We start from the raw sequence: 27,722 nt of genomic DNA on the forward strand, positions 1-27,722 counted from the left end.
AGGGCCAGGATACAACTGAAAGGTCACTAGTTGTATCTTCTGTCTACTTTTTAGCATCTTCTTTATTTAACTGTGATGTTTCATAGCTCAAATAAGGTGAAACAGATGTAGGAAAAGCATCACTATACAATGTGCCAAACAGCTAAGAGCATTCATCGTGTACCCAGTTATCACCAAGTCGTGCTTTGCTCACTCTGGACATGGTTAAGTGGCTCTTAGTTAGCTTATACCTTTTTTGTTTGTTTATTTATTTATTTTATTTATTTCCTAATGTATAAAATAAAGGGGTTTAAAAGTTCTATTTTTTAAATGAGTTTCTTTGGTTTGGAATCTTTCAAGAAGTTTCAGTCACGGTTACCAGAATCGCCTTGTTGCACACAACCATTCCTAGGAACAGGAAGTTAACTTATATACATTGCTAGTTGTACTGCTAAACTGATGGTTTACAAATCACAAAATCAGTGTTTGGAACTTATGCCGGGGGGAAAGGGGTGCGGTGGAGGGAGCACAGCCAAATTTAGGCTCAAGTGCAAAAAATCTAAAGCTGTCAACAGTTGGGATGAGGACTTCCCAAATTGTAAAGTGTGGATTACAGTCATTTGGCATGCCTAGGGGTTCAATGATGTGGTATAAAACAGTAGCTGAATGACTTTACCATATTTTGGAAGTTTATTTAAGCATTTTAAAGATTTCAGGTATTGACCGAAGTATTTTCAGCTTCTCAGGAATATTCTATTTTATTTTTCAGTTTTTTATTTGATGAGTTACTGTAAAAGCAGTTAAGGATTACTAAAACAGAAAGCTCTTTGGGTCGGGGACTTCTATTCCTTCATATCTATAAAGCAGCTAGCATGCCTTTGAATGCAATCTAAGTAATATGGATGGAATAATTAATTTTACCAAATTTAGAACACTCTCAAACATTGTGGACTCTAGATTAAAACCATGCTTGAATATTTATACTTCCTAAACTAGGTTTGTAGATTTCTTTTGTTAATTTCTTTTGTTATCAACAAGTCAATTAATTGTGTAGACAAGTGAATATATATTAGATTGAGTAGAAAATAAGATGCCTAACTCTGAGATAGGTTTATTCAAATTAAAACTAGTCTTCTAGCATGTGAGGAATAACGCTGATATATGGTAGATATATATTGGAGTGTCCTATGAAAAAAGTATGCTTGATTATAAAGAGCTGTGTATTAATCTACAGCTGCTGGCAATTAGATTTTTCATTCACTTTGAAGAGTAAGCCAAGAGCAAATGCTGGCCTGTTTAGTCGGTCTGTCTTGCTGGGGATAACGGAGTGTAGGCTTGGAGTTGTTTAGCCTTGCAAAACCGCAATTGGGACCAGGAGAGATGTGGGTCTCCACCAAAGACAGGTGACAGCTGTGGACCTGGGAACTTGGAGGGGATGCCCTTGCTGACTATGGAGGGGGAATACAGGTGCATTTGTCCTGAACTATGACAATGATCTTTAGCTTAATATAGTCAAAGTCTGAAGGACATGTAATTATGGGATTTTGCAGAGAGTACCTTATATAGGTCATACACTTCAGGTTTATATACAGTTTTAAAATCTGAGTGCCCATAGCCCAACCAATGCATCCTTGCTATGTACTATTAGTATCAATGATGAATTTATTCAAATACTACTTTTATGGCATATCTTCGGTGAGAAATAGTTTAGATAGAACAAAATGCCCTATTCCAATTTTTAATCTGCTGCTTGTGAGACTAATTTTAATATTGCAATGTAATAAAAGGAAAATGATAAAAGGCTTTGCTCTAAATACACTAATAAACCTATCATTTCAGAAAAATAGCTTTAGGATACTGGACAGTCTGATAGGCTGGTTATCTTTGCTCTGCTGCAGGGAAAAGCTTCAGTGGTTCAGACATGGAAGGGATAATCCATGCATAGCTCTCCCCCTTCCTGCAAATAAGTGGGTGTCATCTACCTCCATTTCACCACTTTGCCATCCCTAGACCCCATGGAGGGACCTCTGCACATGGGAAGAAGGCAGCCAGCCATGGGAAAAGAGGCAGCAGGGAGGGCAGATAAAACATGTACACAATCTCCCCACTCAGACAACCAGCTAGAATCCAATGAGCGGTTAATTCAGCTGAAATTGTATTGACTATTCTGTAAAGCTCGTCCATGCTGTAGACAACTTCTCGAGTGGGGGCTCCAAGGGCAGCAAGTGACGGAGGGATCCCTGCATGTGTGGTCCCATTCCTGCCATGCTTCAAGTGTGCCAGACAAGTAACAAGGAAGACTTGCACCCAGTGCAGAGGAACAAAGACAGTGACCTAGAGCCACTAGAGTGGAGCACTGCAAATGGCTTGCATTTGACCAATATATCTGATAGTTAATTTGCTCTATAGAGATAATTTAAGTATATACCAGCTAATTTTAAAAACCAAAGTCCTTACTCAGGACTAGATCAGCCCCTTTGGTGGAAAGAGTTGCAGGAGAGGCCTGGGGGACAGAATAGAAGGAGACCCCTACAGAAGCTTTCCTCAGATCATTCTGTTGGGGTTGCTGTTCCCCTATAGAATAATCAGGGTAATCGTCTTTGGTTTATTGCACTGGATCTAGGCAGTGCTTAATTTGTGCCAGAGCTCGCTAGGGTTAAAGCCCCGGCATCTCTAGGCTTGGCAGTTCATAGCCCTGGCACCTCTGGGTTTGCCACTTCAGTTATGAAAGTAAAAAAATTGCTTGAGGCCTAGCACCTCTTTCATTAGAAATTAAGCACTGTCTCTTTGTTCCCCTGCTCTGGCTGCAAGTCTTCCTTCTTACTTGTCTGGCACACTTGAAGCATGGCAGTAATGGGACCACACATGCAGGGATCCCTCCGTCACTTGCTGCCTTTGTAGCCCCCACTCAAGACGTTGTCTACAGCATGGAGGAGCTTTACAGAATAGTCAATACAATTTCAGCTGAATTAACCGTTCATTGGATTCTAGCTGGTTGTCTGAGTGGGGAGATTGTGTACATGTTTTATCTGCCCTCCCTGCTGCCTCTTTTCCCATGGCTGGCTGCCTTCTTCCCAATGTGCAGATCTTTGACCCTGAAAAGGTCCCTCCATGGTGTTGAGGGATGGTAAAGGTGGTGCAATGAGGGTAGATGACACCCACTTATTTGCAGGAAGGGGGAAAGTCATGCATGGATTATCCCTTCCATGTCTGAACCACAATGGAAAAACCTAGTTTCCAGGATTTACCATTTGAGTTTTGACTTACTGAAGACTTTTATATTTCTTCCTTAATGATTAGATGATGATGTAATCACTTCTTCACGTCTAGTTAGCTTATATAACTGGCAGCTATTTACTTTTTTTTTAAAGCAGTTAATGGAATTTTAATTTCTGCTCAGATTTGCAACTGTCTTGTCTGTTCAATATTTTTCTAACAAGGTATTTCTAAGTGTAATTATTTGTAATTAGAACACACTTAGACTGTCCACCTTTTAATTTGAAAAGGGCTTAAGTGTCTTTGATTTCAGTGTTATTCTGGTAACAATTACATGACCAGAATTTTGATTTTTAATTTTTTTTTTAGGTTTCCATATTATCAGAACTACCATCTTCCAAATGACAAGTTATGGTTGTCAACAGCATGAATTAGTGTTATAACAGAAATCAATCTTTCCTTTCTGTGGTTACTGATAGCCTTGAGAATGATTTTTGCTAAATTATAATAAAAATAGCTAGTAAAATGTGTTGCTCACCTGGCTAGATTGGTTGCATGTCATTGTCAGCATAACTAGTGAGAACTCAACAAGTTTTGTTTCCTCTCAACTCTCATATTAAAAAAATATAATAGTGTGTGTGTGTGTGTGTGTGTGTGTGTGTGTGTGTGTGTGTCTTTTTCACCTTCTCCTTGAGCAGGGACTGCCATCACCTGTTACCTGCTGCCTCCTATGGTCTTCTCAAGTGTAAGCCATCCCAAGTGGAGGTAGAGAGGGCAGAAGCCAGGACCTTCATGTCATCTCACTTCAACCCAGCCAGTATTGCTAAGGAGTTTTATTAACTAACATGATGTTCAATACGACTTTGAAGTTGATGTAGACAGGGATCATCCTGTTAACTTTGGGCCAGCTGGTCAAAGGTAAACCATGCAAGTTCTAGTTAACTGGGATTTATCCATGACCAGCTGATACCATGTTACACATGATAGTCCCTGGCTTCAAAATGATGTTTAATATCATGTTAGTTAATACAGGGACTCAAGATCATAATTTCCTAGAGAAGACAAGCTTCTAATGAATAGTGCATTGGGTGAACCATTTGGATCCATAGTGCTTCTCAGTCTTGTTTTTAAGAAGGACCTGAAGGTAAAGGAGGTGAGGTAACTGCTTTTGCCAGGGGTGGGCAGTTTGCCTCTCCAGTTTTTGAGGCCAGAATGCACCTTACTTTATCTAACTTGTTTTGGGGTCTTTGCCCTTGCATGCTAATCAATCCATTGAGTTTCAAAGGGACTCTGAGGAAAAATATTATTGCTAATTTTTCAGTGTTAGTGGGTAGAACTGGGCAACTGATTATCTGCTCCCAGAGCACACTCTCACATTTTGGTTCTGCACAGTTCTGTTCTGTCACCCCTCCTTTTCAGTGCACATAGAAGGCTGTTAGAAGAGGTTAATGGAGAAGTGGATTACATTGTCTTCAGCATGCTGATATCCAAGCCAAGTATTTCCATTAGTGGAATGTTGGTTAGATTTTTGTCCCAAATAGCTTGGACCCCGTAAAAAAAAATAAGTATAGGACAACATTTTCAGCCTTGGCTGCCTACACTAAGGTACTTACATCAGTATTATAAATTTAGGTACCTAACTATAAGTAGACAAGGTTGAAAATTTTGGCCACAGTGCTTAATTCATATGAAAGTCCATGACAAAAGCAGCTGAACATACCATATAAGCTAACCCACTCTATGTATAACTTGAACTTGGTTATTGTTCAGCTAAATATACTGGTACTTACATAAAAAGCTAAAATAGGGGCAAAGATGTTAATATATGCACCCTTTCTTTCTGTTCCCTTTTTAAATGAAGGGGATAGTTTTTTTCCTCACTGTGTCACATAGTGTATCTTTCATGTCTCATGACTTTTCCATCAAATGTTCAATCTTGCATTCTTTGTGCTTCCAAAATGGATTGGGCCTGATCACACAGAAAGAATAAGAGAATGGCTTTTCAAGAACTACAATGTGTGTGTGTGTGTGTATGTGGGCTTCCCAGTGCTGCCACAATACAACAACATTTGTATTGTAATTTTTGTTTTTTAAGTTGTAAAAAAAAAAAAAAATTGTAGACATTGGGTTTAAAATATGTCAACTTTTATTCAAAAATGTGTGTTCAGATACCAGCACTGGGTGGTTGGTTGTTTTTTATTTATTTATGAGAGAGAGGAGAGATCATCTCTGCCCAATGATCTGCTGTTTGTTGTGAGATTATACGGTATGACCTCTACCCATAGAGGGAGATGATGCTGCCCAATCACACTGAAAGACCCACAGAGATTTGTCAGGTGCTGGCAGCACTGAATATAACCAATTATGCTGCACCATATGTGATATCAAATTGTAATTTGCTCTTTTTAGATTAACAGGCATAGCAGAATATAGCGGAGGAAAAGTCAGCAATTTTTGCACACCTGACAGTTTTGTAATTTAAAATGATGGGTATTTTAGATTGTAGCTCAGAAGCTTTAATAAAAAAAAATTCTGTAAGTAATGTAGATTTTCCAAATATGCTGTATTTTTTTTTGTCTCATTATTTCTTGGAAAGCTTTTTCCTAAATTCTGACCAATAGTCCTGTGATTACATCATAGTCTTCAAGATGAGCTTTCTTGTTCAGGCAAACCTTAGAAGTTTGACTACGCAGTGTTGTTGTAGTCATGTTGGTCCCAGGCTATTAGAGAGACAAGGTGGGTGAGGTAATATCTTTTATTGCGACAACTTCTGTTGGTGAAAGGACAAACTTTCAAGCTTACACAGAGCTCTTTCAGGCTTGGGAAACTAACTCAAATTGTCTCTGCTAAATACAAGATTTGAACAGATAGCAGAATTATTTAGCATAAATAATTAACACATATTTCAAGGGACCATTTCATCCTCACCCATAACAATTTTACATTCAACAACAAGCACTTTGTTCAAACCATGGGAACAGTCATGGGTACTAGGATGGGTCTCCAATATGCCACTGAAATACCCCAAGAGAACCTGCTTCAATACAAATATAAAACCCCCTCTGATCACATATGCCTAGTTGTCACCTACCATCCCACACTGGGATCCATATGGGGTATCAAACAACTACAACCCATGCCCAGTGGGGACCCCATCCTGGAAGAAATCTTTCCAAATCCTCTCTTCTGACCTTCAAACAACCCCCGAACCTCTCCAAGTTCATCATCAGAAGCAAGCTCCCCACAGACCAGGACACACCAACTCAAAGTGTCATCAGACCCTGCCAGAACAACAGATGCAAAACCTGTAGACGTATCTCCACTGCTACAATGATCAACACCTCCCACAACATACGTTTCAAGATTCCGGGGTCCTACTTACTTATCACAACCTAACCCAGTGTACTAAATGCCCCAATAGCAGTTGTATGGGTGAAGCCAGACAATCACTATGCTATTGAATGAACTCACATAGGAAAAAGACAAAAAAACCTTATCACCTATGGGTGAACACGTTTCACAAAGCTATCACTTTATATCTGATCTCTCAGTCCTCATCCTCAAAGGAAACCTGCACACTTTCAAAAGATGAGCCTGGGCATGGGCGGCGGGAATAATAGGCCAGGGAAGGCTTTGCGCTGCCGCCGACCTGCCACCGGACAACTGGGCTGTGGTGCCGCCCTTCCCCAAGACCTCCCCCACCCCTAAGGTTCCTGCTGCTCCCTGTGTTGTCCTCCTTGGGACAGGGGTGTGAGGAGTGACGCGGAGAGCCAGCACTGGCAGAGTGAGGAGGCTTGGCCGGGCGCTGCTGGGGCCAGTGGCTTGGCGGGGTGGGGTTCCTTCAGGGGCAGGAGGAGCTGGCGCTCAGAGAGGCTGCTGGCAGCTCTTGGCCTGGCTCGACTGTGGTGGGGGGTGGTGGGAGGGCTGGTGGCTCGGACCAGAGCTGGAGCCAACCCAGCGGGAGGGGGGGCCGGCGACTCAGCCTGGTGCTTGGAGGGGCTTGCGGCTCAGCCTGGTGCTGGGTCCGGGCTGGCACTCGGAGGAAGGGGGGCACAAACTCGGCCCGGTGCTTGGCGGGGCCTGCGGCTCGGCCCGGCACTCAGGAGGGGCGGTGGGTTGGGGGGACAGCTGGGGCTGGCGGGCCAGGACTCTTCCGGTTGGGGCTTTTCCTTTTACGGCGGAGGAGGGTTTGGGGCTCCGGCGTGCAGGGGGCTGGGGCCTTGGTGGAAGGGGCGGGGCTGGCAGGCTAGCATCTCCAAAGTGGGTTGTTCATCTGCTGCCCATGAGCCTGGGAGCTTAAATTCATAACTTTGCTAGACTGAACAGACACTAGATTTATGGATTTTTACAACAATCTGAAACCCACTAATAACCCCTCCCCCACCCCTTTGCTTCCACTCTCTTTTCCTCCCTATGACCGGAGGGATGTTTACCTTGAGTAGTCCCTTGAAATGTGTTAACTACTTATTTTAAACAATCTGTTCAAATCTTGTGTTTAGCAGTGACACTTTGAGTTTCTAAGACTGAAGAAGAGCTCTGTGTTAGCCCAAACGCTTCTTTTTCACCAACAGAAGTTGGTCCAATAAAAGCTACCTCACCCACCTTGTCTCTCTAAGGAGGAATTAATCATTTAGGGCCAGAGCCTCCAAAGTGTTTAGTCCTCTAAATGCCTTGGAGGTTCTGGGCCTTTGGCCCCACCATGGAAAGATCCTGATTTTTTTCTTGCATATACTAAGTGTCCTTAAGTGCTTACAGGGTGGGCCCTATATTTTTGGTAAAGCTTGTCTGAAGGTAAAGCCCAGCTAAATTCTTATAAGGAAGGAGATGTCTTAGGAGCAAATTGTTGGTATAATTATGAACTCCTAAGAAACATAGGCTGATATACATGAAACTCTGGTAAACCCTTAAGTGTGGTGACACAAACAGCATCACTCTATAGTTGGGCTTTAAAACTCCAAAGGTGGAGAAGATGAGTTATTACTGAGGAGGTATCTAGCTACACAAAGAGATATGCTATCCAGTTTGAGAGCTGATGTCGTATGTGAAAGGATATGTAGTACAATAGAGATTTTGACTATCAAGTTTTTGTGACCCTTTAGCTCAAGCTGTGTATAGCAAAAGGTTCTATGCTGTAGTCCTATATAGTGTTTCCTCTCTTCCTGCATGAGTAAACATTGTTAATACAAATGCTCTAAAACTGCTTTCATCTCTGATTCATACAACTTCTCTGTAAAGTAGCCTTCAGTGTGCTGACAACATGAACACAGGGTTGTATTGCTTACTCTGCTTTTTGTTCTCATTCAAAGTTCACACACATCCTGGGTGTGAGCTCTGCTCTCTTTACTCTTCTTGCTTACTCTGCTGTGGCCTGCTATCCTTGGCTGAACAGCTGCTGCTATTACACCACCTTTTTCCCCATCTGGGAGGGCAGATGGACTAATCCATAAACAGCCAATATTTGTTCATAGATCAGTTTCTAGACGGGGCTAAATTGAACAGTTGACAACCTTCCCAAAGATTCTGAATGTGTCCATGCTTGGGCTATGTGCCACAAAACCAGAGAGATCTTCCTCTCTCTTTCACTACATATAAATGTTGGAACAGTGGAAAAATGTAAACTAAGAAATTGATGATGTGTGGCCCAGGTGCTAAGAACACTTACATTTATTACCTTATTCTTTTGTAACACTTCCTGTAAAACAGTACACGCTTCAAAGACTTCCTCTCACTTTTCCTTCCCCTACCAAATAACAACAAAAAATTCTTCCATGGATACAGCATGTACTGTGGCATAGTAAAAGTGACATTTGATTTTTGGTTTTGCATCCTCCCAAAACCAGGAGGAGTGTGAAGGTTAGAGAGCTTTCATTTTTCACGTTCCAATTGAAGCCGTGTTGCCTTTAATTGAACATCGTAATTGTGCTTTACTGCTTATACATTTAATACACACTGTGTTTAAGTGAATCAAAAAGTTATCTGACTTATGTATTTTCAGACCCTCACAATTTTCCCCAGGGTTTCTTTTAAAAAGAAAGAAAGAAAGAAAACCCTGTACTGTCTCTTTTGCTCATTTCTTACTCTGGATGGACACCTTCCTCTCTACAGTATATTTGATGCCATCTAACAGAACACACTTTACTGTAAGAAAAACCTTTCTCTGGCAACCTATTTCTTAACTAAAACCAGTCAGTACATTTTAGGAATAAAACATGTTTATAGGGATTGTTTTTTCTTATGCCAATTAAACAGCTTAATTTAATTATCTATCTCTACCTTTACAGATCTTGAGTTTCTTTACGTAAGTCAGTAAGATATATTTACCTTGGCAGTCAATTATGTTAGACCAGTTCCTCTACAGCAATATTTATTCTTTTCCCTTCTTACCAGACCTTACTGGTCCTCCTGTAGACTATGTCTATTATCTCACAAGTCGAAGTCTATAACATTTTACAGACAATATTAATGAAGAATCTGTAGGTTACTGGAAATGGGAACTGCGGTTGTGACAGTTCCATAAAGAAAATGATACATTTCACTTCAAAACATATGTTGTCACAAGAATGGTAACGAATTTTAATTGAAGGGTAGAATTGCTTTCTTGTATAAATTGGCCCATGTGTATTGTGTGCTTTTCACCTTTGTTCACCATCTGTCCTGGCTGAAACTGATGTCTGCCATCTGAGGACTGCCTCCCTGATGCTTAGTTTTCTGATTAGATGCTCATGGCACCCTAAAAAAAAAAAAAAAAAAAAAAACCTACACAACAAAAGATAATAGGGAGTCTTTGTATGGTGCACACTTCTGTATCCCCAAGGCGCTTTTGTGTTTGCACCCTTACAGCAGCCTTTTGTGTTTCCAGACCCCAGATGGTTGCCTGCAGCCCCAGGCCTTTTGTAGAAGAATCATACACAAATTGTGTAATGGAAAATAAACTGTATTTACTGGGCTTTTGAAGTAAATGAACATTTCCAAGTTTAACAAAGAGGCTCTGAGGGGAAATTGCCAAAAATACATATTACTACAAATCTTGGTGAAATATTTAAAGAATTGATAACATTACTTAAAAACTATTTACAGGGTGCACTGAAAAACAAAGGAGCACAGAAACTGAAGATCGAAGGCAAAAATGTAAAATTATTAGGATAAAAATAAAATATTTATAGCTAGAGGCAAGAGCTTGGCAAACAATGCAAACATTCCCATTTTTAAATAAAAACACTTAGGCCATGTTCTTTACTAACAAACATTTGAGTAAAAAGAACAGGAGTACTTGTGGCACCTTAGAGACTAACAAATTTATTAGAGCATAAGCTTTCATGGACTACAGCCCACTTCTTTGGATGCATACAGAGTGGAATAAACATTTGAGTGACATAGTTGTATTGGAAAAACACTATCAAGAGGCAAATTTCAAAGTTGCAAGGTGCGTATTCACAGGAATTTACAATTGCAAATATTCTTGCTGAAAGTCCTTGTGCACTCATCCAGTTAGGGAACAGAAGCAGTAACCTGTGGTTTAAATGAGACTCCGAAGACTCTAGCCTGAAATACTGGCAATCAATCTGAGTTTAAATAATAATTAAAAAAAAAAGATATTAGTAATTCAAATAATGGCTTAAAAGTGATCTGCTCACGATATTTTGGAAGCAGAATGAGTCTAAACATACTGAATAAATTATTGATGTGGGTTACTTTCTCAACTCTCCAAGATATAATGCTAAAATGGTAAACAGAGTTCTTCTAGTTAAGGAAGTAGTAATTGAGAGAGAATATTATAAAATATAATGGAAGATGAGAGCTTGAAATAGTAAAATTACTGCAATATTAATTGACTAGCTAATGTTTTGATGAGGTTGAACAGCTGAACATGTTGAGTGAAAGTGATAGTGTGTCTGTTTTTCTGGATGAATACATCTTTAGTCCTTGGCATTATTAAAGCTCTGTCTTGCAGAAGATTGGATTTTTCCTGAGAAAACTAGGGACTAATCTGGAGTTACCTTTAAGTAGAGAGATTCTGTTTTGCAAGGAAGAAACCTTGAAGGAGAAATGCTTATTTTGGATCTATATTTCCACCTGCTTGACATTTATATTTAGAAATATAATGGAAGTTATCTGCTAGGGTACATTAAGGAGACCCTGATGAAGCAAAAACCTGTAACTAGTCTCTTACATTTTCTTAAGATATTACATAAGATAAAGCATGGTAGTGCATATATTCTCTAGATTTTCTTAAACAGATAATGTATTTACATTTGGGTGACACTTCTGTCCAAATTAACAGAGTATCATGACAGAATTTGCAATAATAGCTAAATAGCTGACTAAATTATTTGTCAGGGGCAGTATAAATGGAAGTGTTCTTGGTTTGAGGTACAAGAGAAGTAGGGTTTATGTCTGTGTGTGCATACATTATGATCTCTATTTCTAAACATAAATATGACTCAATGTAAGGGATTGAGGAGTTTCTAGGAATAGTTACTTTGGGTCATTGTCTATATGTTAAAAAGCAGACACCAAGCAGTAACGTGTTACTAACTCCAATCCCAAAGCCTTACTCATGAGGGGACCAGACGGGTATGTTTTCTCAGCTCGCTGGTACAATAAATATGTGAAGCAGTAGAAGGTTTAGAAAGGAGAAATGGGCTGTGACTTACTCAGTGTGCTGATGATACCCATCTGTAAGTCTCTATCACATACGTTTTGGCATGGGTAGTGGAATGTCCAGATGATCTTAGAGCTTGGATGCAAACTAGCTGGTTTTGAGTCAATCCAGATAAGGCTGAGATAATGTTGATGTGTTGGGCGAAGCACCTGGATGAGTTGTTGAGGATTATACTGACTCCACTAACTGAAGGAGAGCAACTGCTTTTTGTAACAGGAGTGCACTATGTACTGCACCAGTTAGTGTTTTGTATCCTGGGCTGGTCTTAGATGCTCCAGGACTAGTCAAGGACACTTACACTCACCTGCCCCGGTAAAAAGAATTTGACTTTGTTTCTCAGAGGTTGATCTTGTCACAGTTACCCTTGACTTTGTTAATTTGAGATCAGATTGCTGTAATGCACACTATAAGCAGCAACACACTCAAAGCTAGGACAGAATAATTACTTGCTGCATCAATGGAGTTTCAAGCCAGGAACATATTATACCAAAGCTCCAGGATCTACAATAGCTGTCTAACTTGTCCAGACGGAATTCATGGCACTGTAATGCCTTAAAAGATCTGAATAATTGGGAGACACTTACATGAAAAGCCACCTTCCCATGCCAGACTGCTGCAGTTGAGGTCAGCAGAGGCATTCATGCAGAGCTCCCTCATTTAAACAGGAAAGAGCTGCTAACAGATAATTTTCCATGAGGGGGTCTTTTGCTTTGGCATTGAGCCCCTTGGGTTTCCAGAACCCAAAATAGTTAGGATAGGCCTTTTAGCATGAATTAGGCTTTCTCGCAGGTATCATTACTGCTGTGGAAGGATTTTTATCTTATTATGTCTTCTGGGGCATATTTGTTTACTGATGGACTAGGGCAAGTGGTCAATTAAAATATTTATTTGAAAGTTAAGTTTATTTTGTATAAATCTAAATAAAATAGTTGAGGTGACTTTCTTCTGTTGACCATAATGTGGTGGCATGGCTGCTATTTCCAACTACATTTTGCATGAAGAAAAGGCACTATTTTGGATACCAAATCCATAGAGAAATCAATTTTTAGTTCTGACAGTTGAAACTGACATAACCCGTAAGACCATGAACTTTGATGAAGATGGGATATGAGTGAAATACAGAAGGATTTAAAAGACAAAGTTTCCTCTTACCCGTGGATATTGTATGTAGATTTTCTGAGAAACTGACTGTGTGTATAGGAGGGATAATTGGTTATGTTATTGGATATGAACTATGTATTGGACTTTGAAACCAAGATTTTCAAAAGAGATCAATGATTTTGGGTACCCAATTTAAGACCCCCTTAAAAGGGCCTATTTTTAGAAAATATTGAACACCTACCTTTTTAAAATCAGTCTCCTTTAAAGTAGCTCAAATTGGTCATGCAAAAGTTGCGGGACCCAATATCAATACCCACTTCTGAGAAGCAATGTGGAATACCCTTTACATAAGGGTTAAATTATATGGTCTTGATGGCTGGGGAGTCTGGACCAGTGTATACAGCCTTTCACCTTTATAGCAGTGGTTTGCATTGAATCCAGGGGTATATGGTAGTGACGCAAAAACGTTACAACTTCAGCGCAGTGAAATGAGCAGTTGGTCTCCGTCCAGTTCCTAGTAGCAGTTCATATAATTAAAAAAACCCACAACTCAGGCTTTGTCTACAGTACACTACACAGCTTTTAGCAACATGGCTATGTCGCCACAGCCGTGCTGCTAAAAGTCGTGCAGTGTAGCCACTTTTTGTCGGCTCTCCTGCTGACAAAAGACTTCCACCCCCAACAAACAGGGTTAGCTTTGTTGGCAGGAGAGGGCTCCTGCTGACAATGCTCTGTTCACACCAGCGCTTGTCAACGCAACATTTTTGTCTTTCAGGGGTAGAGGGAGGGGAAGTCAACACCTCTGAAAGAAAGAAGTTTTGTCTTTCAATTGCCAGTGTAGACATAGCCTCAGGCAGCCTTGTTGGTGATCAGAGAACCAGAACCAAACAACCAGAGACTGAATTCACTGCTATCGGTAGTCCCTTCAGGTCAAGATTGACTAGTAATGTGACACAGCTGTTCCTGTAGATCTGTATCTTCTTTCTAAATAAAGGAAGGTTTTTCTCCTTGTCATCTTAAAAGGTATAATGAGCAACCATGAGAGGAAGGATGATGATCCAGTGGTAGGGCACCACTAGCTTCACACTTCACACCATGTTTCAAGTCTCTGCTGTGCCCCAAACTTCTGTGTGACTGTGGGTAAGACATTTAGGCCCAGATCCTTCAAGGTATTGAGGCTCCTCATTTCCATTCAGTGTCTTCACTGAACCACATTGGCTCCTGGTGCATATACTTAAGTGAAGTCCTGATTATTTTCAATTAGGAACTTGAAATAGCCACTCTCAAGGGCTGATGGAGGCTCATGACATTGTCAACATGAAACCCGCAAACTTAGCGATGGGAGGTGGGTGTCAATTGTCACACGAGCAAGGAATCTCAACAAACTTTTTGGTTACGGGGTGGGGTGGGGGAGAGGTCGCTGAAGTTCTGTGTCGTCTTATCCTCTCTATAGTAGCAATCAAGTTTAATCTACATTGGCTTTTGCAATTAGATATTTCTTTCAATATACTGTACTTTCCTCATGCTTATTTACTCATAATTGAATGCATTGGACAACGTTAATTTCTCTTAGATGGCTGTCTTGCAATTCTGACAGGCCTTAGTGATCTCCCATTTGGGAGATAGAAAAGATTTTCTATATGGTCATCTAATAAAAATCACTATTTCCTAGTGTATATTTTTGTTAAACCTTCCTTTTTAGATGTCATGATCACACCTTTATTCTGGCAGGGAAAATTCTCAGGATCATTTCCTGATCAACCTCAGTGAATAATTATTTAAAGCTTGGGTGTTTCTGAGGTGTTTTTGGTGTGCAGTTCCAAACATCTCTACCACAGGACTGAATCACTGTTGAATTACGCTACATAGAGAATGTATGCAATGAAATTGCACAGCTTTAGTGTGCAAATACTGTCCTACACTGGCCATGACCAGCTAACGTGTTTCCAAACACAACTTGCTATATCTATACTAGGTGCAAATTCCTGTTTAAAATTCTTAGTGAAAACATGACCTTTTCCCCCCTGCCAAGTCAGAGACATAGGCAAAAGGGTCTATCATTTCTATCCATATACAAACAGTATGTGTCAGTCCTCAGTAACCAGTATAGGCAATAGCACCACTTTCTATACACTCAAGTAAATGTACGTTTTGCATGGGCATTGTATTGGCCAAATCTCCCTGCTCCCTGATTGTTCTCAGTTGTTTGAGTTTCAGGCCTAAGTACCCAAGAATATCTGGGAAGATAAAAGTGAAGAAGTTGTTGAGTTGCAAAATTTCTCTTTAATCTTCCATTGCAGATTTTTTTTATAATAGAACCTACAGTCCCTAATTAGGATCAGGGGTCCATTGTTTTAGTCATATTACAAATGTAGTAGTAGACATGGTCCCTGCACGGAAGAACATATGATCTAAGAAAATAGGTAACAAATCTATCCTACAAGATAATACTGATTGTGAAAGGGCTTATCCTTAGAAAAATAACAGCCCTGTTTAAGGCTGAGAAAAGGAAAGGATGGAGCACAGAATGTATTTTCTTGTCAAACCAGAGAAGTTAAATTTGAATACAGTGACTGGCCTACCAGTAGAGATCAAGAGAGACAGATCCTCAGAGGTATTTAGGCTACTTCTTGTTTGATTTCAATGGAATTTAGGAGTCTAAATACTTTGAGGATCTGGGCCAGAAAACCTTCATCTCAGGGTCTTAGCATGCCTCGCAAAGGCCTGTTGCTGGTTTTTGAGTGGGAAGCAATGGAAATATTTACCCAAACTTTTTCAAACCTAGAAGAAGGTTAAATTTCTGATTGGTTCTTATATTTTCTGTTTCATCCTTCTCTAATGGTTACCTAAGTGGTGAAAGAGAGATTTTGGAAGAGCGGAGATATAGGCTTAGTATAACTCTCACTGTATGCTTTTTAAAAACATTTGTGGGAGTTCCAGAACATTTGTTCCAAGGCTGTTCCTCTATCCCACAGAGTACATTGCAACTGTTTCACAATTTCCCCCTGTTTATGGTGTGAATCATCTCCAGAATAAGATTTCTGGATTGTCACTGTGTGTCACTCTGAAGCCTAGAATGTCTGAGTCCATGTGAAGCGATGGAAACTGCTACAAGCAAGGGTGAGAGATCTTTTTGTGCAGAATAGCCCCAGGTTCAATCACCGCTGAGATCTGCAGTCTGTCATGGTCCAAGTTTTAAGTTTTCAGCCATTTTGACTTCATGAATTATACCTGTGTGACAACAATGTACATATTTATGCCATTGTACTATGAGAGGTAACTCAACCAATTACCACCCTTACTGTACAGTTAATTTTCATGCAACCATTTAATTGGTTGTATGAGAGAGACTATGTAGATGGTAGATTACTGGCTCAATTGTCACACCCTTCCAACAAGATGAACTTTCACTATTTTTTTTACTAATGCTGGTGCTAGGAATGTCCCAATGAAGTCTATCAAACAAACAGCAGCTGACATAAATAAGGGAGGTCCCTCTCCGATCTCTACAACTTTAGGTGTTGAGGTTTGTTTTCTTTCATTTATCTCTACTTTCCTAAATACGTAACACTGCAAAACAAACTGGGAGAGTTATTTTAAAATATCAGTTAATTTAAACTGAACAGCCTTAAATGCAGCTGGACCAAATTTTATGGAAAACTCACATTCATACAAGTCAAATTACTAACCCCAATGATTTTATAATTGACCATGTTGTAAACTTCACTTTAACCCTGATTTTAAAGAGAATAGCAAGCCCTCAATCCTCAGAATATTCAACTGTTTGCATGTGCAGAACTTGCCCTGAAACATCCTTTCAGAGGAGTAGTTTGGTAGTTAAGTGGTCCAGTCTAGGCTTTAAAGTTTAACACTCAGTTCAGATGAAAGTGAGAATTCACACTTCTTACTGCTTTTGTTTCAGATTGTCTGGCTGGAGATTCCAGTAGGAAAAATGCATTAGTTTACATTGGGAAGGCTATCACCACCAGTAGGGTTAAGAATGTAACTTTTAAAAAAAAGAAAGCTTAGATCCCAGAGAATACAGCAAAATCCACAAAAAGACCATATGTCCTGACCCCTTTGAATTTCTATTGTCCCAGCACACAAGGAAGAAACCTTTTAAACGTTAAGTTGTGTATTATTTCAAAGGCTTTTTTTCTGTATTTGAGGGTTCCTTAGTCCATCACCTGGTCTTGAGGTGACAAATGTCTGGATAATAGTAGTGAAGTCAGCATCTGAAAGAAAAGGTTTCAACTTGCTAGTCAGGCACAACTGTGGGGAAAAAAGCACATATGCAAATTATTGAATGGGGTTTTGAATTAAACCCATTATTAGCATCACAAAACATTGGGTTTCATTTTAACTAAATAATGGAATTAATAAAAAAAGTGTTTGTGGGGAAAAAAGACCCAGATCTTGCACTGTAATTTGCATATGCACAGCAGTGGATTCTAAGTCAGTGATGCAGTTTGCTTGAACAGATCACAGTGCAGGATGGGGGCCATATTTAGGAGTTGTTTGTTTATTTAGCATCAAAAAGTTTGCTGGGAGCTATACAGGCCTATGAAAAGACCGGTCTCTGTTCCCACAGCTTAAAACCTGAAGCCACGATCCTACAAAAATGTACATATCACATGTACTTAACTTTACCCCATCTGACTAGTTCCTTTCGATTTTCATGGGACTACTTACCAGTAAAGCTAAGTGACTCTGTCTTTCCAGGATCATGGCCTAATCAGGCCACTTACAGACAAAGAGGGTGGGGTGTAAGAATGGATAGATTTGTGAGATTTCCCTCCTGTTCCTACTCTTCATTACACTCCACACCAGTACATTGGTAGGGTGATTTTTCAGAGGTGCTGGAGCAACCTTATCTTCCATTGACTTTTGTGGGAGCATTGGCAAGGGGCACTCAGCACCTCTAAAGTTCATGTCAACATTGTGTTCTGGTACAGGCAGGCTGTGTGTGTGTTTAAACAAACAGAAATCTTCAGGTGCCAAAGGAGAAGTTACACACAGGGGTGCTGGAACAATTTTTATAGTGGGGGTGCTGCTGCTGATGGAAACCATTTATTTGGTGTTTGTTATTACCAGGGCTTAAATTCGTAATGATTATTTCCAAGAGCCCTCTCCCATCCAGAGGGGAGTGGGTTCCCTGGGGTTCAGGGCTTCAGCCTGGCAGGTTGGGAAGGGAGGTGTGCTGGGGCTCAGGGCTTCAGCCCTGGTGTAGTCTCTCCCGTGGGGCTGAGGCCCCGCCCACAAATTTGAAAATATTTATGGGTGCTCCGTTCCCGTGGGCTCTGGCTGAATTTAAGCCCTGGTTATTACTACTTCAAGCCAGGGGGTGCAACAGCACCCCTAATTCCAGCACCACTGGTTGCACAGGAGGATCCCATGCCTCCTTTGTGACCCAAGGGGTTAAATAATGCAGAGCTGGGCTGGCTCAGTGAACTAAGAGTGCTCTTGGTGAGCTCTAGACAGATGCACAGGAAAGCGTGCGAGGAATTGCAGTTTGTGCAATAGCAAGAGGAGCTCTATTACCCAGTTGGTAGGCTCAGGCTTGTGTGCGTTTCCACGTCTGTGTGGTAATGCTGGTGTTGGGGGAAGGGGCGTCACCATCTGTTCTTAATTCCCTGGTCATTGGATTAGTAGCCCTTAGTGATGAGATCAGCAGGATCAGCTTTCCCGATGGGGCACTGCACTCGCTTCAGCTGCAGGCTCTTCCCATCTGGGCTGTCTCTCTGGAGGGGAGAGACAGAAAGAGGAATCTGAGGCATGAAGTAAATTAGCCTTTGAAGGAGCAACAAAACCAGGTCTGCAAAGGGCAGGAGGACGGTGTTCAGAGGCCAGTTTTCTTTTGTGGGGAGTGACGGCACTTTTTCTGCGGGAACAGTTGTGAAGTGTTTCCTGGCTATGCTGGGTTGCTTCGATTTTCTATTACAAGCTTGTATCCTACTGAGTAAGGAAGTGTCTTTTCCCCGTCTTTCCTCTGGCTTGTATGTTTGGAGCCCCAGCACACATCACACAGATGTGGCTCTCTCACACTTCGTTAAGCAGCCTTCAACTAGATCTTTGCTTTTAAACCTGTCTCTTCGGAAGGATTTGCTCGTGCTAAACTACAGCTGCCAGCGTTTGGAAGCTTAGATCGGTTGCCGTTCAAGAGGAAAATATTGTTTAAGGAAATACTTTTGCGAGTCACAGCTCCCTTTTCTGTTTTGTTTGTTTACTTGTGGTTCGACCTTTCCCTCTGGATTTTTGTATTCCCATAACGGACCAGCCTAAGAGGTGCTTTAATATTTTTATGGTAAGTTCTTGAAAGGTGAATGTTTTCCACTGATTACGAATGTTTTATTCCGTGATATGTTTAGTGATGTACGTTTTCGAAACAGTGGCTACAGGTTTAGAAACTAGTATTTAAAATCGAACAACAACAAACCCCACTATCTGTGGTTGAAATAATATTAATACACATTCTTCTGCCTTTCAGAAATGCTTGTAAAGTTCATGTTTAATTGTGGTCTTGATTTGCACAAAAACAACAACAAAAAATGCGAAAAACAAACAAAACTCCATAAATTTATGCTGCCTGGCTGTGAACCTAGATGTTGGTGGGGCTCAAACAATCCCAGTGTAAACAAAAATCTGTGTATAGGGCAGATTGTGATGCATCTATCAGTGCAATATTTTTAGACATGTAGAAAATGACTTTTAGAGGCAAAAGAGGAGACTTCAGCTGAGCTACTTAGAAAAATTTGAAATATTAAAAGTGTCTTTGGCAAAAGTAACACAAGTTATAATTTTGTTAGTAACCAAACCCAAGTTTTTATGCTACGTGTGAGTTCCAGTGAAGAAATGTATTCAATCAGTTTGCCCTGTTGCTACTTTTAAAAACTTCTGGCAAGGATGTTCTTCAAAATTGGTCTGATCCTCATTTGGAATAGTAATACTTTTTGAAACCATCAAAGTTGTTGAATAATGTGCCACACTGTTTCCTATTGAATTGCTCAAGTGTAGAATCCCATTCATTCTGGAGGAGGAGGAACGTTCTAGTTTAAGATCAGTAGGTAAAGTTGATGTGACATTTGGCGTGTTAATTTAGGTTTTTTTTCTCCCTTGTATTTTGTAAAATATACATTACACATTGCTATGGGGTGAGAAGCATCCGGAATCTAGACTTGATCAGTTATTACTTTGGTTACTAATTTGATATTGGCTGCAGCCCAGAGTGCTAGTCAAAACCAATTTTTCACAATGCTTCTATTGCCCTGGGTGACAGAAACTATCCATAACAAGATAACACTGCATTGTGAAAGAGTTTATCCTTAGAAAAATAACATCCCCTAAGGGCTATTTCTAAGCTTGCAACTAATGTTTGTTTGGTTTGTGCAGTACATGTCAAGCCATGATGCATTTTTAATGTCCTTTCTGTAACAAAAGCAGTCTGTCAGGAACATGAGAGTTGCAGTTAGACTTATTTTGTGCTGATGACAGAATAAAGTAAAACGTTGTAAATTCATTTTTAAAAGCTATTGGGCAATGGTTTTATAACGTGTACAGTGGTATTATTAACAGAAGTGTGTTCTAGTAGCTAAAGCACAAAACGGGGAGGTGGGGGACCTGGCTTAAATATGCTTGTCTCTGCCATTGATTTTGTTGTGTAACCTTGGGCAACCTCTCTGCCTCCATTTCTCCATCTGCATGTCCCTACATCACAGTGGGGCTAAGGCTTAATTTATTAATGCCTTTGAAGCACTTGAAGGTCTTCAGATGGATCGTACTGTAAGTACCTTTATAGCGAGCTTGTGAAACTAAGAGCTGAACTACTGCATTTAACTGTTCAGAGGCATCCAGGAACAATAGTTTGGCAGCTCCCTAATGCAAGTGTTTTCCTGACCTTATTTCTTCTTTCTTTACAGACTTCACTTAAATTCATCTGATATCATCAGTCTTCTTACTCAGTATTCCTCAGTGCTTTGGTGCGATACAATGATATAAGGTTCCTTTTTTGGGAAATACATTTTATAATAGTCATGCTGAGATCACTTGCACAGAGGTGCCCGAATGAAGATACAGCACCAACTAAGAAATATACACTGACTAGAGCAGACTAAAATTGCTAATTTTTGTTGAGGCTGTTATGACTGTCTTTTATGATTTCATAAGTTTCCTGTAGCATAAGAATTGCTGAGTGATAGACCATCTCTCATGCTAGTCCACATGAAGCAACTCAATCACTTGTCAGACTTCATTGTTGCTTTGTAAACTTAGTGTAATGGATTTTCCATGTACCAAAAATACCAAAACTGAGCAAACTATTTCTGGCTTGTCTTCCTCCACAGATACTGCTTTCTCCACTTCTTTGTGTAGGTCACTAACGCTCCGTCCTCTCTTCTACAGGGGAGGGAAGTGTTACAATGGAGCTTGGAGCTGTTTCATGGATTGAACAGAGGGTTGCATGTGATGGTTATCTTGATGATGAGATGCTCTTGAATTCTACTGACCTCATGACTAGTTTGTTTGTTCTTAGAATGTTGCAGTAATGCACTTGGTAGGGTTAAAATCAGAATGTGGGGTTCTGAGATCTGACTAGCCTTTCACTGTTACAAGACCTTGATCAGAATGATTAGCATCCTCGTGTTAAAAACATTTCTACCAAATTCCTCTTGGCTTAAAATAAGGGCATGTTTTTACCAGGTTCAAGTCTTGTAAATCATGCTGCATTTTTAGCTGTCTCTTCTACTTAGCTTGCTTGGCTGCTCTCTACAGCAGTGCTGACATCCTTCACTTACAATCCCCTTGCGCTATGGCAACATTGCTTCAGTGCAAATTTAAGAAGGCTTTGAAAGGAATTCTAAGAAACTGCAAATTCCAGCTTAAACAACGGTAATGTAGATGTACTGTCTTTCTTAATAGAAAATAAATAAAAGGGAAATTTAAAGGTATTTTAGTTATAACCAAAGTTTCCCAAGATGGTACTTTGACATAAAGTTTAGTGGAACTTGCAGATCCTGGCTTCAGGCCAAGGAAAGAGTTACAACATGGACGAGCAGTACCTGGTATTCTGTGGAGATGCCTTGCTTTATTGTGTGATCTAAGACACGAACCTTGACTCATGTCTGTTGAATTGTAAAGGAGCCATGCTGACAAAACCGTCTTTAGATTAACAGTGCTAATTTAGATTTCTCTTGCTGAGCCACATAAATAAAATACACCACTAGAGTATAATGGAAAGAAACTACCAGGTATGTAGTGAGGCAGGGGTGTGTGTGTGTGTGTGTATTTTTTTTTTTCTGGTTTCCATTATAAAAACTGTGTTTTAAGATTGGCCAGTTGGAACTAAATCAATATTGTCTTATCAAAATTTAATGTAAAAGTGCTGTTTGCACACACACAATTAAATGTTTGCTAATATTGCCATTAGAATACAATACCTGAGGATTTATCTTTTAAAATGTAAACATTTGCTCTGGGTTAAAACTTGCCAGATAGGCATGCAGAAATTCTCCATAAAGGACCCTATCTTGAGAGTTTAATGTACTTGCACTATACACACCTATGTCGTATCCTTTGAAAGGTTATTTCATATATGTTCAGACTAAGTATGATGTGGAAATGTCAAGTGGTGCCATAATCTTGCAGGTGAGCTTGAACAATGGTACCCAAAACCAGTGTGATCTCTTTTTATCATTCCAGAAAGACTGCAACATGACAATGACTACAGTTTGTACTGTTTAAGTTAATTTCAAGACCTTAATCTAGTGCTTAGTTGTCAAAGTATCTAATAAGTGATTAAATAATTTTCTATATTTATAATTGAAATTTGCTGGCCAGATCAGTCTCACTGAAGATTGTGCACTAGTAGTAGTAGACTCTGCGCTCACAGTTAGTACTGCATAGGGGAAAGATATAAATGTACACCTCTACCCCGATATAATGCGATCCGATATAATGCGAATTCGAATATAATGTGGTAAAGCAGCGTTCCAGGGTGTGGGGCTGCTTTACCGCGTTATATCCGAATTCGTGTTCCCGCAAGCGTTTCCTCTGCGCTCGCTCAGTACTTGCTGTGCCCCCCCCCGGCTCACCTCTGCTCCACCTCCTCCCACAAGCGTGCTGCAGCTCCGCTTCTCCTCCCTCCCAGGCTTGCTGCGCCAATCAGTTGTTTGTACAGTAGCAGATATTGGTGAAGAACAAATGGAGAGATGCACTTGATTCTGATGTGGGAGACAGCTTTTTCAGCCCAATTAAGAAATCCGGCATCAAAACATTTGCTGACATGGTCAAGAAGTCCAAATTTTAGTCTGGCAAAGGAGGAACAATCACAGCAACGATCAGACCAGAAACAGTTTTCCTCAGAGCCCCGTTCTTGGCGAGATACAGAGATAATGTTTCAATGGCATTGTGCTTAGTCGCGTAGGACCTGTGTTTATGCTCCTCTTCCATCCTGCTGGAACAATGAATTAGGGCATCAGCTTAGAAGCTCAAGCTGAAGGAATCCATGAGCTAAAAGCATGCAAAGAAGAAATGGCATTATACATCAGAGATGCAATGGCTGTTACACACATGATGGCTGGAGACAAATTCCACACATTTGGTGAACTGGCTGCTGAATAAAAGGTCCTAAAAGGATTCGATAAAGCTAATTCTGTAATTCAAGTGTTTGACAGATATGACAACAGTAATTCTGTGAAAACTGCAGAATGATGGTGCCGGGCAGGGTCTAAGGTTGGATGCAAGACATACCGGGTGATTAGTGGGCACCCTATACCTCCACGGAAAACGTTTCTAAATGTGTTGTCCAACAAGTTATCACTTGTAAAATTCCTTTTCCTTTGAATATATGGTTCAAAATGCACCTGGGAGTGCAGGCACAAACTCAACGCAAACACTGCTGAGGCATTTCCAGTGGTGAAATAGCAGTCCATGACCAGTAGAAGTGTATGAAGAAGCCCGAGACTTCTGCAGTACAGCGGAAGTAGACACAAGATACTTCTGTATGCTTTATATGCCAGTATGGATTTTGGGTCTCTTGGTGTCAAAGAAACCATGGTAATTAGGTGACCTGCTGCAGATGTTTTGTTCTTTGCTGTTCTATACTTTCAAAAAACGGAACACCTAGATAACATGTGGGTTGAAACAGGCACCGTTACCACAAAACTGACAATCCTTGCTTCATACCGATGCATACAATTTGTGATGCACTCGCTCCTGACTTCTGCAACATGCTTCCTAATGCACATGCATTAACAGGATGTGACTGTGCCATATCTATTTGATACTGGGGGAAAAAAATTGTTGGAGAGAGTGTCAGAAAAGTCTCAATTTCTTGTGGTAGCAAAGAAGTTGCTAGCAGTGCTGAGACTGAGAAAGCAAAGGAGTCCCGCAGAGACACAAATTGCTTGGGCCTCAAACTGGCAATCAAGAAGGACAAGTCACTGGCCAAACTCCCACCATGTGAGGATAGTTTTGAAGAACATGTCAAAAGAGCATCTTGGCAAACAAAGATTAGAATGTCTTTATACGTAATTAAACCAGGTACTGGATCAGCATTGCAACATGGTTAGAAAAATGTGTATATTGAACTTTATTCTTCAAGAGCACAATGGCATCTGAGGTTCTATGAGACCTTTATTTTGGTCTGTACCGATAGTGGTTGCTGCACAGTCAACTGTCTGTAGTCAAAACAATCTTCACTGCACAGAACTGTGTATATGTGAAGGGAATGAAAACTGTGGTAATGGTTGAAATGGATCGTTAACGGCCCACAGCTGGGCGGATTGTTACCAGTACCAGTGAAAATTCTGAAACAATATGCTTAATGTATAGTAATTTGAGGGGGAAAAATCACACAAGCAATAAAAGTTATAGACTACACATCTCCCTGATAAGCCTTAATTCCCCAAGCATAAACCCTCAGTAACTATGTTGGCCTTACACAGTATCCTGATTGGCAAACAAAACAAGTAGAGCTACCAGTTCTAGAGGGAGACTTCTTCTCTTCTCTTCTTTTCACCTTTTAGGTACTTGATCTGTCAAATGTCCCTTGTAGCAGGGTCTTGGTTACCCCAAGGCCTTCTGTCTTACAGCATCACTTCTTTAAATGTTAATTGGGAAACTAATATATACCTCTACCCTGATATAACGCAACCCGATATAACACATTTGGATATAACGCAGTAAAGCAGTGCTCCGGGGGGGGGGGGGGGTGCGCATTCCGGCAGATCAGAGCAAGTTCTATATAATGTGGTTTCACATATAACGCGGTAAGATTTTTTTTTTTTTTTTTTGCTCCCGAGGACAGCGTTATATTGGGGTAGAGGTGTAGTCTGCTTAGCATTTATAGCTTGTATTCTCAAAGGAGTCATGTGTCCCAAAAATATGTCCGGTGGGTGTTTTATAACTGGTTTTCTCCTATTAATATTTTGGAAGGGGGGTGGGGCGGCAAAACAGACACAGATTAAAGCTCAATCAATGTTTACCCTCTCATCAATCATTCACTTGAGCTCTTAGCATGATGCCATCCAGAGGATCATTTTTGACCTGGGTCAGCCTGTACCAAGCTCACTGATCGCATGTTTTTACGTTTTCTTTATCTGGTGAGCTGGTCCCCCTCTCCTCCCCCCCCCCCCCCAGCTGATATATTCCAAAGTTTGATGTTGAAACTTACACACAAATAGAGCTTTTTATTAATCATTCAAGTGCAATTTCAGCACTTTCACCAACTGTCTGACGCTAAGAGAATCCTGCTCCCAGAATCCTCTAGCAAATTCAGACGTACCAATCCATGCCAAACTCATGCTTACCACATTCATTCATATCAACCACAGTAATTCATAATAATTTGGCACCGCCCCAACAGTAAGCACATATTCACAGAGATCATAATGATGAACAAGATGATAATGATGTTGACTAGGAATGTCACAAGCATTATTGCTTGTGACATTTCTAGGTATCATTGAAATGTATTGGATTTTGTTATACTTTTTAGATTGTTTGTTTGCTTTGAGGTCACAAAAATCCAATTTTGTGTCTTGAAATAATACATTGTCATTAAATTAAGAATGACCACTTTGAAATATTTGCGTTCACTTCTGATTATGGCTTTTTTTTTAATCTTTCTCTCTGTGGGAATGGTACCACTTGACAGCTCCACATCATACCTCATCTTAAAGTAGACATAATAAGCTCTCAAATGATGTATGAGGTATGTGTGTATACATTAAAGTTGGTCAAATTGCTGTTGTCTGCCACTCGCCTAAGACTTACATCTCATACACACTTATTTTTCTTGTAATTTTGTTAACTATAAATCCATGTCGTACTGTTTGCAATCCCACTCCCCACAATTTTTGGTGTACGTGTTAAACTTTCTCTTAAAAATTAATTTTATAGACTGTTGGTGCAAAGTATGGATTACTAGGTAGGCAATTGATGTTAGCTGATGTACATACGGCTATAGGAAAAGATGTTGTCACAGCCAGATGTTTTTTTTCCTCTATAAAGTAGTATTTTTAACTTTCTTTCAGATAGGGCAGGGGTGGGCAAATTATGGCCCATGGGCCACGTCTGGCCCATCGGACCTTTTAATCCGGCCCTCGAGCTCCTGCTGGGTAGCAGGGTTGGGGGCTTTCCACGTAGCTCCTGGAAGTAGCAGCATGTCCCCCCTCTGGCTCCTATGGGTAGGGGCGGCCAGGGCCAGGGGGTTCTGCACGCAGCCCCCCACCCCAGTGCCACTCCCATTGGCCAGGAACCCCCAATTTCATGAGCAGTCATGGCCGGCCATACAATTTCTACCCACAGATGTGGCCCACAGGCCAAAAAGTTTGCTCACACCTGATATAGAGCACAAAATGCATCTTTCTTGCTAACTTTTTAATGTTTTTTTTCTTTTGGAAGATGAAATCTTATTTCATATGGATTGTTGGTAAAATATGTTGACTAGATTCTACCATGCAGCCTGAGAACCAGCACCAGAACAGCTCTGGGTTCACAGCTTGCTAACAAAAATGAATGATGGAAGATCACTCTGAGTTGAGGAAACTCCTCCATTACACCTTAAGGACTCTCGCTCATCATTTGGAGATAGGGAGTGATGTACTCATTGGCTGGCCCTCTCACAGTGTAGGATTATAGGTACTACTTGGGGTGGCATAGACTCACTGGTTGGCTGCCAGATGAACAAACTCTTGGAATACTACCTGGTGGAGCAGCGAGGAATGAATTTGCAATTATAACAATCCTTTCTCTTTAAGCTTGAATAGTGGCTTTATTATAATTTGTTTAGAGCTGACAGTGTGTTCAGTGCTGTATGCTATCAAAAAATGGAATCCCTGCCCCAAAGTGCTTTCATTCTTCAAGCCAGACTTAAAAGCAAACAGGATGCACTGGGAATTTCGGAGGTCCATGGTACCATTTAGACTTGGGGGGGAGTGGAACCTGATGATGATCTCACTTCTTACAGGCACAATTGAGGAAAAAGCCTATGCAGAATAGAAGGGATGTTGCACCTGCAGATGGTAGAATGGAAAAATGCACAGACTGGAATGGGGAGGAGACAAGACTGGTGTCTGTGGAGCAGTGATGGCTCTTGGGAGACAAGGTTTGAGATGTGTAGCGGCTTGAGGTTGAGCACTAGAAGCTGGAGCTCTATTTGTGTGCTCAATGTTGATGACTAACAAAGTTATCTTGTAGCCAAAGTGTTAAAGATTCATTGTTCTCATCCTTTCAGTTAAGGCCAAGAGCTCATAACAAACATGTCTTA

General features: G+C 40.5%; 1 protein-coding gene across 14 annotated transcripts in view; it reads left to right on the top strand.

The window, feature by feature from the left end:
- SPSB4 (splA/ryanodine receptor domain and SOCS box containing 4) overlaps nucleotides 1-27,722 on the top strand; it is a 304,370-nt gene that overhangs the window by 128,668 nt on the left and 147,980 nt on the right. For 6 of the 14 annotated variants that reach the window (XM_065558054.1, XM_065558055.1, XM_065558057.1 and 3 more), the window contains exon 1: nucleotides 18,424-19,262. The exons of 3 other annotated variants lie outside the window; for them this stretch is intronic. The gene's annotated coding sequence lies outside the window, so the exon portion shown is untranslated. Of the gene's footprint in view, nucleotides 1-18,265; nucleotides 19,263-27,722 lie in introns of those variants that run through there. 5 more of the 14 variants (XR_010590678.1, XR_010590679.1, XM_065558056.1 and 2 more) reach the window with 4 other exon arrangements.

The sequence above is a fragment of the Chrysemys picta genome, chromosome 9 (assembly GCF_011386835.1).
Source record: "Chrysemys picta bellii isolate R12L10 chromosome 9, ASM1138683v2, whole genome shotgun sequence".
Taxonomy (NCBI): domain Eukaryota; kingdom Metazoa; phylum Chordata; order Testudines; family Emydidae; genus Chrysemys; species Chrysemys picta.